Genomic DNA, 18,953 nt, shown 5'->3' with positions numbered 1-18,953 from the left:
CTCTCACACACACACATTCTCTCTCACACACACACATTCTCTCTCACACACACCCACACATTTTCTCTCTCTCATACATGCATTCTCTCTCTCACATGCACGCATTCTCTCTCACACACACACACATTCCGCATTCTCTCTCTCTCACACACGCATTCTTTCTCACACACGCATTCCCTCTCTTGCATTCTGTCTCTCGCACACACGCATTCTCTCTCTCATAGACGCATTCTCTCTCTCTCATAGACACATTCTCTCTCTCTCTCACACACGCATTCTCTCTCACACACACACATTCTCTCTCACACACACACATTCTCTCTCTCACACACACATTCTCTCTCTCGCACACACATTCTCTCACACACACACATTCTCTCTCACACACACACATTCTCTCTCTCTCACACACATTCTCTCTCACACACACACATTCTCTCTCACACACACACATTCTCTCTCACACACACACACATTTTCTCTCTCTCATACATGCATTCTCTCTCTCTCGCATGCACGCATTCTCTCTCTCACACACACGCATTCCGCATTCTCTCTCACACACACACGCATTCCGCATTCTCTCTCTCTCACACACGCATTCTTTCTCACACACGCATTCTCTCTCTTGCATTCTCTCTCTCGCACACACGCATTCTCTCTCTCATAGACGCATTCTCTCTCTCTCATAGACGCATTCTCTCTCTCACACACACGCATTCCGCATTCTCTCTCTCACACACACGCATTCCGCATTCTCTCTCTCTCACACACGCATTCTTTCTCACACACGCATTCTCTCTCTTGCATTCTCTCTCTCACACACACGCATTCCGCATTCTCTCTCTCTCACACACGCATTCTTTCTCACACACGCATTCTCTCTCATGCATTCTCTCTCTCACACACACTCATTCTCTCTCACACACACATTCTCTATCACACACACACATATTTTCTCTCTCTCATGCATGCATTCTCTCTCTCTCACGCACGCATTCTCTCTCACACGCATTCTCTCTCTCGCACACTCATTCTCTCTCTCACACACTCATTCTCTTTCTCACACACTCATTCTCTCTCTCACTCACGCATTCGCTCTCTCTCTCTCCCATACTCATTCTCTCTCTCACGCGCGCATTCTCTCTCTCACAGACGCATTCTCTTTCACACTTATTCTCTCTCTAACGCACACATTCTCTCTCAAACACTCATTCTCTCTCTCACGCACCCATTCCCTCTCTCACGCACAGATTCTCTATCTCACACACTCATTCCCTCTCTCACACACTCATTCTCTCTCTCACACACTCATTCGCTCTCACACACGCACATTCTCTCTCACACACACACATTCTCTCTCTCTCACACACATTCTCTCTCACACACACACATTCTCTCTCTCACACACACATTCTCTGACACACACACATTCTCTCTCACACACACACATTCTCTCTCTCACACACACATTCTCTCTCACACACACACATTCTCTCTCACACACACACATTCTCTCTCTCTCACACACATTCTCTCTCACACACACACATTCTCTCTCACACACACACATTCTCTCTCTCACACACACATTCTCTCACACACACACATTCACTCTCTCACACACATTCTCTCTCTCACGCACATATTCTCTCTCAAACACTCATTCTCTCTCTCAAACACTCATTCTCTCTCTCACACACACATTCTCCCTCTCAAACACACATTCTCTCTCTCACGCACCCATTCTCTCTCTCACGCACCCATTCTCTCTCACACACTCATACTCTCTCTCACACACTCATTCGCTCTTTCACTCCCACACTCATTCGCTCTCTCTCTCTTGCATTCTCTCTCTCACACACACGCATTCTCTCTCTCATACACGCATTCTCTCTCTCTCACACATGCATTCTCTCTCACACACGCATTCTCTCTCACACACACACATTCTCTCTCACACACACACATTCTCTCTCACACACGCATTCTCTCTCACACACGCATTCTCTCTCACACACACACATTCTCTCTCTCACACACACATTCTCTCTCACACACACACATTCTCTCTCTCACACACACATTCTCTCTCTCTCACACTCATTCTCTCTCTCACACACACATTCTCCCTCTCAAACACTCATTCTCTCTCTCACGCACCCATTCTCTCTCACACACTCATACTCTCTCTCACACACTCATACGCTCTCTCTCTCTCCCACACTCATTCGCTCTCTCTCGCGTGCATTCTCTCTCTCACACACGCATTCTTTCTCACACACGCATTCTCTCTCTTGCATTCTCTCTCTCGCACACACGCATTCTCTCTCTCACACACGCATTCTCTCTCACACACGCATTCCCTCTCACACACACACATTCTCTCTCTCTCATACTCATTCTCTCTCACACACACATTCTGTCTCTCACACACACACTTTCTCTCTCTCACACACACACATTCTCTCTCGCACACATTCTCTCTCACACACACACATTCTCTCTCACACACACACATTCTCTCTCACAAACACACACATTTTCTCTCACACACACACATTCTCTCTCACACACACACATTCTCTCTCTCACACACACACATTCTCTCTCACACACACACATTCTCTCTCTCTCACACATTCTCTCTCACACACACACATTCTCTCTCTCACACACACATTCTCTCACACACACACATTCTCAATCACACACACACATTCTCTCTCACACACACACATTCTCTCTCACACACACACATTCTCTCTCTCACACACACATTCTCTCTCTCGCACACACATTCTCTCACACACACACATTCTCTCTCACACACACACATTCTCTCTCTCTCACACACATTCTCTCTCACACACACACATTCTCTCTCACACACACACATTCTCTCTCACACACACACACATTTTCTCTCTCTCATACATGCATTCTCTCTCTCTCGCATGCACGCATTCTCTCTCTCACACACACGCATTCCGCATTCTCTCTCACACACACACGCATTCCGCATTCTCTCTCTCTCACACACGCATTCTTTCTCACACACGCATTCTCTCTCTTGCATTCTCTCTCTCGCACACACGCATTCTCTCTCTCATAGACGCATTCTCTCTCTCTCATAGACGCATTCTCTCTCTCACACACACGCATTCCGCATTCTCTCTCTCACACACACGCATTCCGCATTCTCTCTCTCTCACACACGCATTCTTTCTCACACACGCATTCTCTCTCTTGCATTCTCTCTCTCACACACACGCATTCCGCATTCTCTCTCTCTCACACACGCATTCTTTCTCACACACGCATTCTCTCTCATGCATTCTCTCTCTCACACACACTCATTCTCTCTCACACACACATTCTCTATCACACACACACATATTTTCTCTCTCTCATGCATGCATTCTCTCTCTCTCACGCACGCATTCTCTCTCACACGCATTCTCTCTCTCGCACACTCATTCTCTCTCTCACACACTCATTCTCTTTCTCACACACTCATTCTCTCTCTCACTCACGCATTCGCTCTCTCTCTCTCCCATACTCATTCTCTCTCTCACGCGCGCATTCTCTCTCTCACAGACGCATTCTCTTTCACACTTATTCTCTCTCTAACGCACACATTCTCTCTCAAACACTCATTCTCTCTCTCACGCACCCATTCCCTCTCTCACGCACAGATTCTCTATCTCACACACTCATTCCCTCTCTCACACACTCATTCTCTCTCTCACACACTCATTCGCTCTCACACACGCACATTCTCTCTCACACACACACATTCTCTCTCTCTCACACACATTCTCTCTCACACACACACATTCTCTCTCTCACACACACATTCTCTGACACACACACATTCTCTCTCACACACACACATTCTCTCTCTCACACACACATTCTCTCTCACACACACACATTCTCTCTCACACACACACATTCTCTCTCTCTCACACACATTCTCTCTCACACACACACATTCTCTCTCACACACACACATTCTCTCTCTCACACACACATTCTCTCACACACACACATTCACTCTCTCACACACATTCTCTCTCTCACGCACATATTCTCTCTCAAACACTCATTCTCTCTCTCAAACACTCATTCTCTCTCTCACACACACATTCTCCCTCTCAAACACACATTCTCTCTCTCACGCACCCATTCTCTCTCTCACGCACCCATTCTCTCTCACACACTCATACTCTCTCTCACACACTCATTCGCTCTTTCACTCCCACACTCATTCGCTCTCTCTCTCTTGCATTCTCTCTCTCACACACACGCATTCTCTCTCTCATACACGCATTCTCTCTCTCTCACACATGCATTCTCTCTCACACACGCATTCTCTCTCACACACACACATTCTCTCTCACACACACACATTCTCTCTCACACACGCATTCTCTCTCACACACGCATTCTCTCTCACACACACACATTCTCTCTCTCACACACACATTCTCTCTCACACACACACATTCTCTCTCTCACACACACATTCTCTCTCTCTCACACTCATTCTCTCTCTCACACACACATTCTCCCTCTCAAACACTCATTCTCTCTCTCACGCACCCATTCTCTCTCACACACTCATACTCTCTCTCACACACTCATACGCTCTCTCTCTCTCCCACACTCATTCGCTCTCTCTCGCGTGCATTCTCTCTCTCACACACGCATTCTTTCTCACACACGCATTCTCTCTCTTGCATTCTCTCTCTCGCACACACGCATTCTCTCTCTCACACACGCATTCTCTCTCACACACGCATTCCCTCTCACACACACACATTCTCTCTCTCTCATACTCATTCTCTCTCACACACACATTCTGTCTCTCACACACACACTTTCTCTCTCTCACACACACACATTCTCTCTCGCACACATTCTCTCTCACACACACACATTCTCTCTCACACACACACATTCTCTCTCACAAACACACACATTTTCTCTCACACACACACATTCTCTCTCACACACACACATTCTCTCTCTCACACACACACATTCTCTCTCACACACACACATTCTCTCTCTCTCACACATTCTCTCTCACACACACACATTCTCTCTCTCACACACACATTCTCTCACACACACACATTCTCAATCACACACACACATTCTCTCTCACACACACACACATTCTCTCTCTCACACACACATTCTCTCTCACACACACACATTCTATCTCACACACATTCTCTCTCACACACCCACATTCTCTCTCATACACACACATTCTCTCTCACAAACACACACATTATCTCTCACACACACACATTCTCTCTCTCACACACACATTCTCTCTCTTACACACACACATTCTCTCTCTCTCACACGCATTCTCTCTCTCACACACACATTCTCTCTCACACACACACACATTCTCTCTCTCACTCACACATTCTCTCTCACACACACACATTCTCTCTCACACACATTCTCTCTCACACACACACATTCTCTCTCACAAACACACATATTTTCTCTCACACACACATTCTCTCTCACACACACACATTCTCTCTCTCACACACACACATTCTCTCTCTCTCACACGCATTCTCTCTCTCTCACACACGCATTCTCTCTCACACACGCATTCTCTTTCACACACACATTCTCTCTCTCTCACACGCATTCTCTCTCACACACACACATTCTCTCTCACACACACACACATTCTCTCTCTCACACACACATTCTCTCTCACACACACACATTCTCTCTCACACACATTCTCTCTCACACACACACATTCTCTCTCACACACACACACATTCTCTCTCTCACACACACACATTTTCTCTCTCTCATACATGCATTCTCTCTCCCTCAAATGCACACATTCACTCTCTCACACACACGCATTCCACATTCTCTCTCTCAGACACATGCATTCCGCATTCTCTCTCTCTCACACACGCATTCTTTCTCACACACGCATTCTCTCTCTTGCATTCTCTCTCTCGCACACACGCATTCTCTATCTCATAGACGCATTCTCTCTCTCTCATAGACGCATTCTCTCTCTCTCTCACACACGCATTCTCTCTCACACACGCATTCTCTCTCTCACACACACATTCTCTCTCTCACACACACATTCTCTCTCACACACACACATTCTCTCTCACACACACACATTCTCTCTCTCACACACACATTCTCTCTCACACACACACATTCTCTCTCTAGCACACACATTCTCTCACACACACACATTCTCTCTCACACACACACATTCTCTCTCTCTCACACACATTCTCTCTCACACACACACATTCTCTCTCACACACACACATTCTCTCTCACACACACCCACACATTTTCTCTCTCTCATACATGCATTCTCTCTCTCACATGCACGCATTCTCTCTCACACACACACACATTCCGCATTCTCTCTCTCTCACACACACATTCCGCATTCTCTCTCTCTCACACACGCATTCTTTCTCACACACGCATTCCCTCTCTTGCATTCTGTCTCTCGCACACACGCATTCTCTCTCTCATAGACGCATTCTCTCTCTCTCATAGACACATTCTCTCTCTCTCTCACACACGCATTCTCTCTCACACACACACATTCTCTCTCACACACACACATTCTCTCTCACACACACACACATTTTCTCTCTCTCATACATGCATTCTCTCTCTCTCGCATGCACGCATTCTCTCTCTCACACACACGCATTCCGCATTCTCTCTCTCACACACACGCATTCCGCATTCTCTCTCTCTCACACACGCATTCTTTCTCACACACGCATTCTCTCTCTTGCATTCTCTCTCTCACACACACGCATTCTCTCTCTCATAGACGCATTCTCTCTCTCTCATAGACGCATTCTCTCTCTCACACACACGCATTCCGCATTCTCTCTCTCACACACACGCATTCCGCATTCTCTCTCTCTCACACACGCATTCTTTCTCACACACGCATTCTCTCTCTTGCATTCTCTCTCTCACACACACGCATTCCGCATTCTCTCTCTCTCACACACGCATTCTTTCTCACACACGCATTCTCTCTCTTGCATTCTCTCTCTCACACACACTCATTCTCTCTCACACACACATTCTCTCTCACACACACACATATTTTCTCTCTCTCATGCATGCATTCTCTCTCTCTCACGCACGCATTCTCTCACACTCGCATTCTCTCTCTCGCACACTCATTCTCTCTCTCACACACTCATTCTCTTTCTCACACACTCATTCTCTCTCTCACTCACGCATTCGCTCTCTCTCTCACCCATACTCATTCTCTCTCTCACGCGCGCATTCTCTCTCTCACAGACGCATTCTCTTTCACACTTATTCTCTCTCTAACGCACACATTCTCTCTCAAACACTCATTCTCTCTCACACACACACATTCTCTCTCTCAAACACTCATTCTCTCTCTCACACACACATTCTCTCTCTCACACACTCATTCCCTCTCTCACACACTCATTCTCTCTCTCACACACTCATTCGCTCTCACACACACACATTCTCTCTCAGACACACACATTCTCTCTCTCTCACACACATTCTCTCTCACACACACACATTCTCTCTCTCACACACACATTCTCTCACACACACACATTCTCTCTCACACACACACATTCTCTCTCTCACACACACATTCTCTCTCACACACACACATTCTCTCTCACACACACACATTCTCTCTCTCTCACACACATTCTCTCTCACACACACACATTCTCTCTCACACACACACATTCTCTCTCTCACACACACATTCTCTCACACACACACATTCACTCTCTCACGCACATATTCTCTCTCAAACACTCATTCTCTCTCTCAAACACTCATTCTCTCTCTCACACACACATTCTCCCTCTCAAACACACATTCTCTCTCTCACGCACCCATTCTCTCTCTCACGCACCCATTCTCTCTCACACACTCATACTCTCTCTCACACACTCATTCGCTCTTTCACTCCCACACTCATTCGCTCTCTCTCGCGTGCATTCTCTCTCTCACACACGCATTCTTTCTCACACACGCATTCTCTCTCTTGCATTCTCTCTCTCACACACACGCATTCTCTCTCTCATACACGCATTCTCTCTCTCTCACACACGCATTCGCTCTCACACACGCATTCTCTCTCACACACACACATTCTCTCTCACACACACACATTCTCTCTCACACACGCAGTCTCTCTCACACACGCATTCTCTCTCACACACACACATTCTCTCTCTCACACACACATTCTCTCTCACACACACACATTCTCTCTCTCACACACACATTCTCTCTCTCTCACACTCATTCTCTCTCTCACACACACATTCTCCCTCTCAAACACTCATTCTCTCTCTCACGCACCCATTCTCTCTCACACACTCATACTCTCTCTCACACACTCATACGCTCTCTCTCTCTCCCACACTCATTCGCTCTCTCTCGCGTGCATTCTCTCTCTCACACACGCATTCTTTCTCACACACGCATTCTCTCTCTTGCATTCTCTCTCTCGCACACACGCATTCTCTCTCTCACACACGCATTCTCTCTCACACACGCATTCTCTCTCACACACACACATTCTCTCTCTCTCACACGCATTCTCTCTCACACACACATTCTCTCTCTCACACACACACATTCTCTCTCTCACACACACATTCTCTCTCACACACACACATTCTCTCTCGCACACATTCACTCTCACACACACACATTCTCTCTCACACACACACATTCTCTCTCACAAACACACACATTTTCTCTCACACACACACATTCTCTCTCACACACACACATTCTCTCTCTCACACACACACATTCTCTCTCTCTCACACGCATTCTCTCTCACACACACACATTCTCTCTCACACACACACATTCTCTCTCTCACACACACATTCTCTCTCACACACACACATTCTCTCTCTCTCACACACATTCTCTCTCACACACACACATTCTCTCTCACACACACACATTCTCTCTCACACACACACACATTTTCTCTCTCTCATACATGCATTCTCTCTCTCGCATGCACGCATTCTCTCTCACACGCATTCTCTCTCTTGCACACTCATTCTCTCTCTCACACACTCATACTCTCTCTCACGCGCGCATTCTCTCTCTCACAGATGCATTCTCTTTCACACTTATTCTCTCTCTCACGCACACTTTCTCTCTCAAACACTCATTCTCTCTCTCACACACACATTCTCTCTCTCAAACACTCATTCTCTCTCTCAAGCACCCATTCTCCCTCTCACGCACCCATTCTCTCTCTCACACACTCATTCGCTCTCTCTCTCCCACACTCATTCACTCTCTAACGCGTGCATTCTCTCTCTCACACACGCATTCTTCCTCACACACGCATTCTCTCTCTTGCATTCTCTCTCTCGCACACACGCATTCTCTCTCTCATACACGCATTCTCTCTCTCTCACACACGCATTCTCTCTCCCACACGCATTCTCTCTCACACACACACATTCTCTCTCACACACACACATTCTCTCTCACACACGCATTCTCTCTCACACACGCATTCTCTCTCACACACGCATTCTCTCTCACACACACACATTCTCTCTCTCACACACACATTCTCTCTCACACACACACATTCTCTCTCACACACACACATTCTCTCTCTCTCACACATTCTCTCCCACACACACACATTCTCTCTCTCACACACACATTCTCTCACACACACACATTCTCAATCACACACACACATTCTCTCTCACACACACACACATTCTCTCTCTCACACACACATTCTCTCTCACACACACACATTCTATCTCACACACATTCTCTGTCACACACCCACATTCTTTCTCATACACACACATTCTCTCTCACAAACACACACATTTTCTCTCACACACACACATTCTCTCTCACACACACACATTCTCTCTCTTACACACACACATTCTCTCTCTCTCACACGCATTCTCTCTCACACCCACACATTCTCTCTCACACACACACATTCTCTCTCTCACACACACATTCTCTCTCACACACACACATTCTCTCTCACACACATTCTCTCTCACACACACACATTCTCTCTCACACACACACATTCTCTCTCACAAACACACACATTTTCTCTCACACACACATTCTCTCTCACACACACACATTCTCTCTCTCACACACACACATTCTCTCTCTCTCACACGCATTCTCTCTCTCACACACGCATTCTCTCTCACACACGCATTCTCTTTCACACACACATTCTCTCTCTCTCACACGCATTCTCTCTCACACACACATTCTCTCTCACACACACACACATTCTCTCTCTCACACACACATTCTCTCTCACACACACACATTCTCTCTCACACACATTCTCTCTCACACACACACATTCTCTCTCACACACACACACATTCTCTCTCTCACACACACACATTTTCTCTCTCTCATACATGCATTCTCTCTCTCTCAAATGCACACATTCACTCTCTCACACACACGCATTCCACATTCTCTCTCTCAGACACATGCATTCCGCATTCTCTCTCTCTCACACACGCATTCTTTCTCACACACGCATTCTCTCTCTTGCATTCTCTCTCTCGCACACACGCATTCTCTATCTCATAGACGCATTCTCTCTCTCTCATAGACGCATTCTCTCTCTCTCTCACACACGCATTCTCTCTCACACACGCATTCTCTCTCTCACACACACATTCTCTCTCTCACACACACATTCTCTCTCACACACACACATTCTCTCTCACACACACACATTCTCTCTCTCACACACACATTCTCTCTCACACACACACATTCTCTCTCTAGCACACACATTCTCTCACACACACACATTCTCTCTCACACACACACATTCTCTCTCTCTCACACACATTCTCTCTCACACACACACATTCTCTCTCACACACACACATGCTCTCTCACACACACCCACAAATTTTCTCTCTCTCCTACATGCATTCTCTCTCTCACATGCACGCATTCTCTCTCACACACACACACATTCCGCATTCTCTCTCTCACACACACACATTCCGCATTCTCTCTCTCTCACACACGCATTCTTTCTCACACACGCATTCTCTCTCTTGCATTCTGTCTCTCGCACACACGCATTCTCTCTCTCATAGACGCATTCTCTCTCTCTCATAGACACATTCTCTCTCTCTCTCACACACGCATTCTCTCTCACACACACACATTCTCTCTCACACACACACATTCTCTCTCACACACACACACATTTTCTCTCTCTCATACATGCATTCTCTCTCTCCCGCATGCACGCATTCTCTCTCTCACACACACGCATTCCGCATTCTCTCTCTCACACACACGCATTCCGCATTCTCTCTCTCTCACACACGCATTCTTTCTCACACACGCATTCTCTCTCTTGCATTCTCTCTCTCGCACACACGCATTCTCTCTCTCATAGACGCATTCTCTCTCTCTCATAGACGCATTCTTTCTCTCACACACACGCATTCCGCATTCTCTCTCTCACACACACGCATTCCGCATTCTCTCTCTCTCACACACGCAATCTTTCTCACACACGCATTCTCTCTCTTGCATTCTCTCTCTCACACACACGCATTCCGCATTCTCTCTCTCTCACACACGCATTCTTTCTCACACACGCATTCTCTCTCTTGCATTCTCTCTCTCACACACACTCATTCTCTCTCACACACACATTCTCTCTCACACACACACATATTTTCTCTCTCTCATGCATGCATTCTCTCTCTCTCACGCACGCATTCTCTGACACTCGCATTCTCTCTCTCGCACACTCATTCTCTCTCTCACACACTCATTCTCTTTCTCACACACTCATTCTCTCTCTCACTCACGCATTCGCTCTCTCTCTCTCCCATACTCATTCTCTCTCTCACGCGCGCATGCTCTCTCTCACAGACGCATTCTCTTTCACACTTATTCTCTCTCTAACGCACACATTCTCTCTCAAACACTCATTCTCTCTCTCACACACACATTCTCTCTCTCAAACACTCATTCTCTCTCTCACGCACCCATTCCCTCTCTCACGCACAGATTCTCTCTCTCACACACTCATTCCCTCTCTCACACACTCATTCTCTCTCTCACACACTCATTCGCTCTCACACACACACATTCTCTCTCACACACACACATTCTCTCTCTCTCACACACATTCTCTCTCACACACACACATTCTCTCTCTCACACACACATTCTCTCACACACACACATTCTCTCTCACACACACACATTCTCTCTCTCACACACACATTCTCTCTCACACACACACATTCTCTCTCACACACACATATTCTCTCTCTCTCACACACATTCTCTCTCACACACACACATTCTCTCTCTCACACACACATTCTCTCACACACACACATTCTCTCTCACACACACATTCTCTCTCTCACGCACATATTCTCTCTCAAACACTCATTCTCTCTCTCAAACACTCATTCTCTCTCTCACACACACATTCTCCCTCTCAAACACACATTCTCTCTCTCACGCACCCATTCTCTCTCTCACGCACCCATTCTCTCTCACACACTCATACTCTCTCTCACACACTCATTCGCTCTTTCTCTCCCACACTCATTCGCTCTGCCTCGCGTGCATTCTCTCTCTCACACACGCATTCTTTCTCACACACGCATTCGCTCTCTTGCTTTCTCTCTCTCACACACACGCATTCTCTCTCTCATACACGCAATCTCTCTCTCTCACACACGCATTCTCTCTCTCTCACACACGCATTCTCTCTCACACACGCATTCTCTCTCACACACACACATTCTCTCTCACACACACACATTCTCTCTCACATACGCATTCTCTCTCACACACGCATTCTCTCTCACACACACACATTCTCTCTCTCACACACACATTCTCTCTCACACACACACATTCTCTCTCTCACACACACATTCTCTCTCTCACACACTCATTCTCTCCCTCACACACACATTCTCCCTCTCAAACACTCATTCTCTCTCTCACGCACCCATTCTCTCTCACACACTCATACTCTCTCTCACACACTCATACGCTTTCTCTCTCCCACACTCATTCGCTCTCGCTCGCGTGCATTCTCTCTCTCACACGCGCATTCTTTCTCACACACGCATTCTCTCTCTTGCATTCTCTCTCTCGCACACACGCATTCTCTCTCTCACACACGCATTCTCTCTCACACACGCATTCTCTCTCACACACACATTCTCTCTCTCTCACACGCATTCTCTCTCACACACACATTCTCTCTCTCACACACACACATTCTCTCTCTCACACACACATTCTCTCTCACACACACACATTCTCTCTCACACACATTCTCTCTCACACACACACATTCTCTCTCACACACACACATTCTCTCTCACAAACACACACATTTTCTCTCACACACACACATTCTCTCTCACACACACACATTCTCTCTCTCACACACACACATTCTCTCTCTCTCACACGCATTCTCTCTCACACACACACATTCTCTCTCACACACACACATTCTCTCTCTCACACACACATTCTCTCTCACACACACACATTCTCTCTCTCTCACACACATTCTCTCTCACACACACACATTCTCTCTCACACACACACATTCTCTCTCACACACACACACATTTTCTCTCTCTCATACATGCATTCTCTCTCTCGCATGCACGCATTCTCTCTCACACGCATTCTCTCTCTTGCACACTCATTCTCTCTCTCACACACTCATACTCTTTCTCACACACTCATTCTCTCTCTCACTCACGCATTCGCTCTCTCTCTCTCCCATACTCATTCTCTCTCTCACGCGCGCATTCTCTCTCTCACAGATGCATTCTCTTTCACACTTATTCTCTCTCTCACGCACACATTCTCTCTCAAACACTCATTCTCTCTCTCACACACACATTCTCTCTCTCAAACACTCATTCTCTCTCTCACGCACCCATTCTCCCTCTCACGCACCCATTCTCTCTCTCACACACTCATTCGCTCTCTCTCTCCCACACTCATTCACTCTCTCACGCGTGCATTCTCTCTCTCACACACGCATTCTTTCTCACACACGCATTCTCTCTCTTGCATTCTCTCTCTCGCACACACGCATTCTCTCTCTCATACACGCATTCTCTCTCTCTCACACATGCATTCTCTCTCCCACACGCATTCTCTCTCACACACACACATTCTCTCTCACACACACACATTCTCTCTCACACACGCATTCTCTCTCACACACGCATTCTCTCTCACACACGCATTCTCTCTCTCACACACACATTCTCTCTCTCACACACACATTCTCTCTCACACACACACATTCTCTCTCACACACACACATTCTCTCTCTCTCACACATTCTCTCTCACACACACACATTCTCTCTCTCACACACACATTCTCTCACACACACACATTCTCAATCACACACACACATTCTCTCTCACACACACACACATTCTCTCTCTCACACACACATTCTCTCTCACACACACACATTCTATCTCACACACATTCTCTCTCACACACCCACATTCTCTCTCATACACACACATTCTCTCTCACAAACACACACATTTTCTCTCACACACACACATTCTCTCTCACACACACACATTCTCTCTCTCACACACACACATTCTCTCTCTCTCACACGCATTCTCTCTCACACACACATTCTCTCTCACACACACACACATTCTCTCTCTCACACACACATTCTCTCTCACACACACACATTCTCTCTCACACACATTCTCTCTCACACACACACATTCTCTCTCACACACACACATTCTCTCTCACAAACACACACATTTTCTCTCACACACACATTCTCTCTCACACACACACATTCTCTCTCTCACACACACACATTCTCTCTCTCTCACACGCATTCTCTCTCTCTCACACACGCATTCTCTCTCACACACGCATTCTCTTTCACACACACATTCTCTCTCTCTCACACGCATTCTCTCTCACACACACACATTCTCTCTCACACACACACACATTCTCTCTCTCACACACACATTCTCTCTCACACACACACATTCTCTCTCACACACATTCTCTCTCACACACACACATTCTCTCTCACACACACACACATTCTCTCTCTCACACACACACATTTTCTCTCTCTCATACATGCATTCTCTCTCTCTCAAATGCACACATTCACTCTCTCACACACACGCATTCCACATTCTCTCTCTCAGACACATGCATTCCGCATTCTCTCTCTCTCACACACGCATTCTTTCTCACACACGCATTCTCTCTCTTGCATTCTCTCTCTCGCACACACGCATTCTCTGTCTCATAGACGCATTCTCTCTCTCTCATAGACGCATTCTCTCTCTCTCTCACACACGCATTCTCTCTCACACACGCATTCTCTCTCTCACACACACATTCTCTCTCTCACACACACATTCTCTCTCACACACACACATTCTCTCTCTCACACACACATTCTCTCTCACACACACACATTCTCTCTCTAGCACACACATTCTCTCACACACACACATTCTCTCTCACACACACACATTCTCTCTCTCTCGCACACATTCTCTCTCACACACACATTCTCTCTCACACACACACATTCTCTCTCACACACACCCACACATTTTCTCTCTCTCATACATGCATTCTCTCTCTCACATGCACGCATTCTCTCTCACACACACACACATTCCGCATTCTCTCTCTCTCACACACACATTCCGCATTCTCTCTCTCTCACACACGCATTCTTTCTGACACACGCATTCTCTCTCTTGCATTCTGTCTCTCGCACACACGCATTCTCTCTCTCATAGACGCATTCTCTCTCTCTCATAGACACATTCTCTCTCTCTCTCACACGCATTCCGCATTCTCTCTCTCACACACACACATTCTCTCTCACACACACACATTCTCTCTCACACACACAAACATTTTCTCTCTCTCATACATGCATTCTCTCTCTCTCGCATGCACGCATTCTCTCTCTCACACACACGCATTCCGCATTCTCTCTCTCTCACACACGCATTCTTTCTCACACACGCATTCTCTCTCTTGCATTCTGTCTCTCGCACACACGCATTCTCTCTCTCATAGACGCATTCTCTCTCTCTCATAGACACATTCTCTCTCTCTCTCACACACGCATTCTCTCTCACACACACACATTCTCTCTCACACACACACATTCTCTCTCACACACACACACATTTTCTCTCTCTCATACATGCATTCTCTCTCTCTCGCATGCACGCATTCTCTCTCTCACACACACGCATTCCGCATTCTCTCTCTCACACACACGCATTCCGCATTCTCTCTCTCTCACACACGCATTCTTTCTGACACACGCATTCTCTCTCTTGCATTCTCTCTCTCGCACACACGCATTCTCTCTCTCATAGACGCATTCTCTCTCTCTCATAGACGCATTCTCTCTCTCACACACACGCATTCCGCATTCTCTCTCTCACACACACGCATTCCGCATTCTCTCTCTCTCACACACGCATTCTTTCTCACACACGCATTCTCTCTCTTGCATTCTCTCTCTCACACACACGCATTCCGCATTCTCTCTCTCTCACACACGCATTCTTTCTCACACACGCATTCTCTCTCTTGCATTCTCTCTCTCACACACACTCATTCTCTCTCACACACACATTCTCTCTCACACACACACATTCTCTCTCACACTCACACATATTTTCTCTCTCTCATGCATGCATTCTCTCTCTCTCACGCACGCATTCTCTCACACTCGCATTCTCTCTCTCGCACACTCATTCTCTCTCTCACACACTCATTCTCTTTCTCACACACTCATTTTCTCTCTCACTCACGCATTCGCTCTCTCTCTCTCCCATACTCATTCTCTCTCTCACGCGCGCATTCTCTCTCTCACAGACGCATTCTCTTTCACACTTATTCTCTCTCTAACGCACACATTCTTTCTCAAACACTCATTCTCTCTCTCACACACACATTCTCTCTCTCAAACACTCATTCTCTCTCTCACGCACCCATTCCCTCTCTCACGCACAGATTCTCTCTCTCACACACTCATTCCCTCTCTCACACACACATTCTCTCTCTCACACACTCATTCGCTCTCTCTCTCCCACACTCATTCACTCTCTCACGCGTGCATTCTCTCTCTCACACACGCATTCTTTCTCACACACGCATTCTCTCTCTTGCATTCTCTCTCTTGCACACACGCATTCTCTCTCTCATACACGCATTCTCTCTCTCTCACACACGCATTCTCTCTCACACACGCATTCTCTCTCACACACACACATTCTCTCTCACACACAGACATTCTCTCTCACACACGCATTCTCTCTCACACACGCATTCTCTCTCACACACACACATTCTCTCTCTCACACACACATTCACTCTCACACACACACATTCTCTCTCACACACACACATTCTCTCTCTCTCACACACATTCTCTCTCACACACACACATTCTCTCTCTCACACACACATTCTCTCACACACACACATTCTCTCTCACACACACACATTCTCTCTCTCACACACACATTCTCTCTCACACACACACATTCTCTCTCACACACACATTCTCTCTCTCACACACACATTCTCTCTCACACACACACATTCTCTCTCACACACACACATTCGCTCTCTCACACACACATTCTCTCACACACACACATTCTCTCTCTCACACACATTCTCTCTCTCACGCACATATTCTCTCTCAAACACTCATTCTCTCTCTCAAACACTCATGCTCTCTCTCACACACACATTCTCCCTCTCAAACACACATTCTCTCTCTCACGCACCCATTCTCTCTCTCACGCACCCATTCTCTCTCACACACTCATACTCTCTCTCACACACTCATTCGCTCTTTCTCTCCCACACTCATTCGCTCTCTCTCGCGTGCATTCTCTCTCTCACACACGCATTCTTTCTCACACACGCATTCTCTCTCTTGCATTCTCTCTCTCACACACACGCATTCTCTCTCTCATACACGCATTCTCTCTCTCTCACACACGCATTCTCTCTCACACACGCATTCTCTCTCACACACACACATTCTCTCTCTCACACACGCATTCTCTCTCACACACACATTCTCTCTCTCACACACACACATTCTCTCTCTCTCACACACATTCTCTCTCACACACACACATTCTCTCTCACACACATTCTCTCTCACACACACACATTCTCTCTCACACACACACATTCTCTCTCACAAACACACACATTTTCTCTCACACACACACATTCTCTCTCACACACACACATTCTCTCTCTCACACACACACATTCTCTCTCTCTCACACGCATTCTCTCTCACACACACACATTCTCTCTCACACACACACATTCTCTCTCTCACACACACATTCTCTCTCACACACACACATTCTCTCTCTCTCACACACATTCTCTCTCACACACACACATTCTCTCTCACACACACACATTCTCTCACACACACACACATTTTCTCTCTCTCATACATGCATTCTCTCTCTCGCATGCACGCATTCTCTCTCACACGCATTCTCTCTCTTGCACACTCATTCTCTCTCTCACACACTCATACTCTTTCTCACACACTCATTCTCTCTCTCACTCACGCATTCGCTCTCTCTCTCTCCCATACTCATTCTCTCTCTCACGCGCGCATTCTCTCTCTCACAGATGCATTCTCTTTCACACTTATTCTCTCTCTCACGCACACATTCTCTCTCAAACACTCATTCTCTCTCTCACACACACATTCTCTCTCTCAAACACTC

This window comes from Chiloscyllium punctatum, chromosome 14 (genome assembly GCF_047496795.1).
Source record: "Chiloscyllium punctatum isolate Juve2018m chromosome 14, sChiPun1.3, whole genome shotgun sequence".
In the NCBI taxonomy this organism is placed as follows: domain Eukaryota; kingdom Metazoa; phylum Chordata; class Chondrichthyes; order Orectolobiformes; family Hemiscylliidae; genus Chiloscyllium; species Chiloscyllium punctatum.
Note: the sequence above shows the minus strand (reverse complement) of the source record.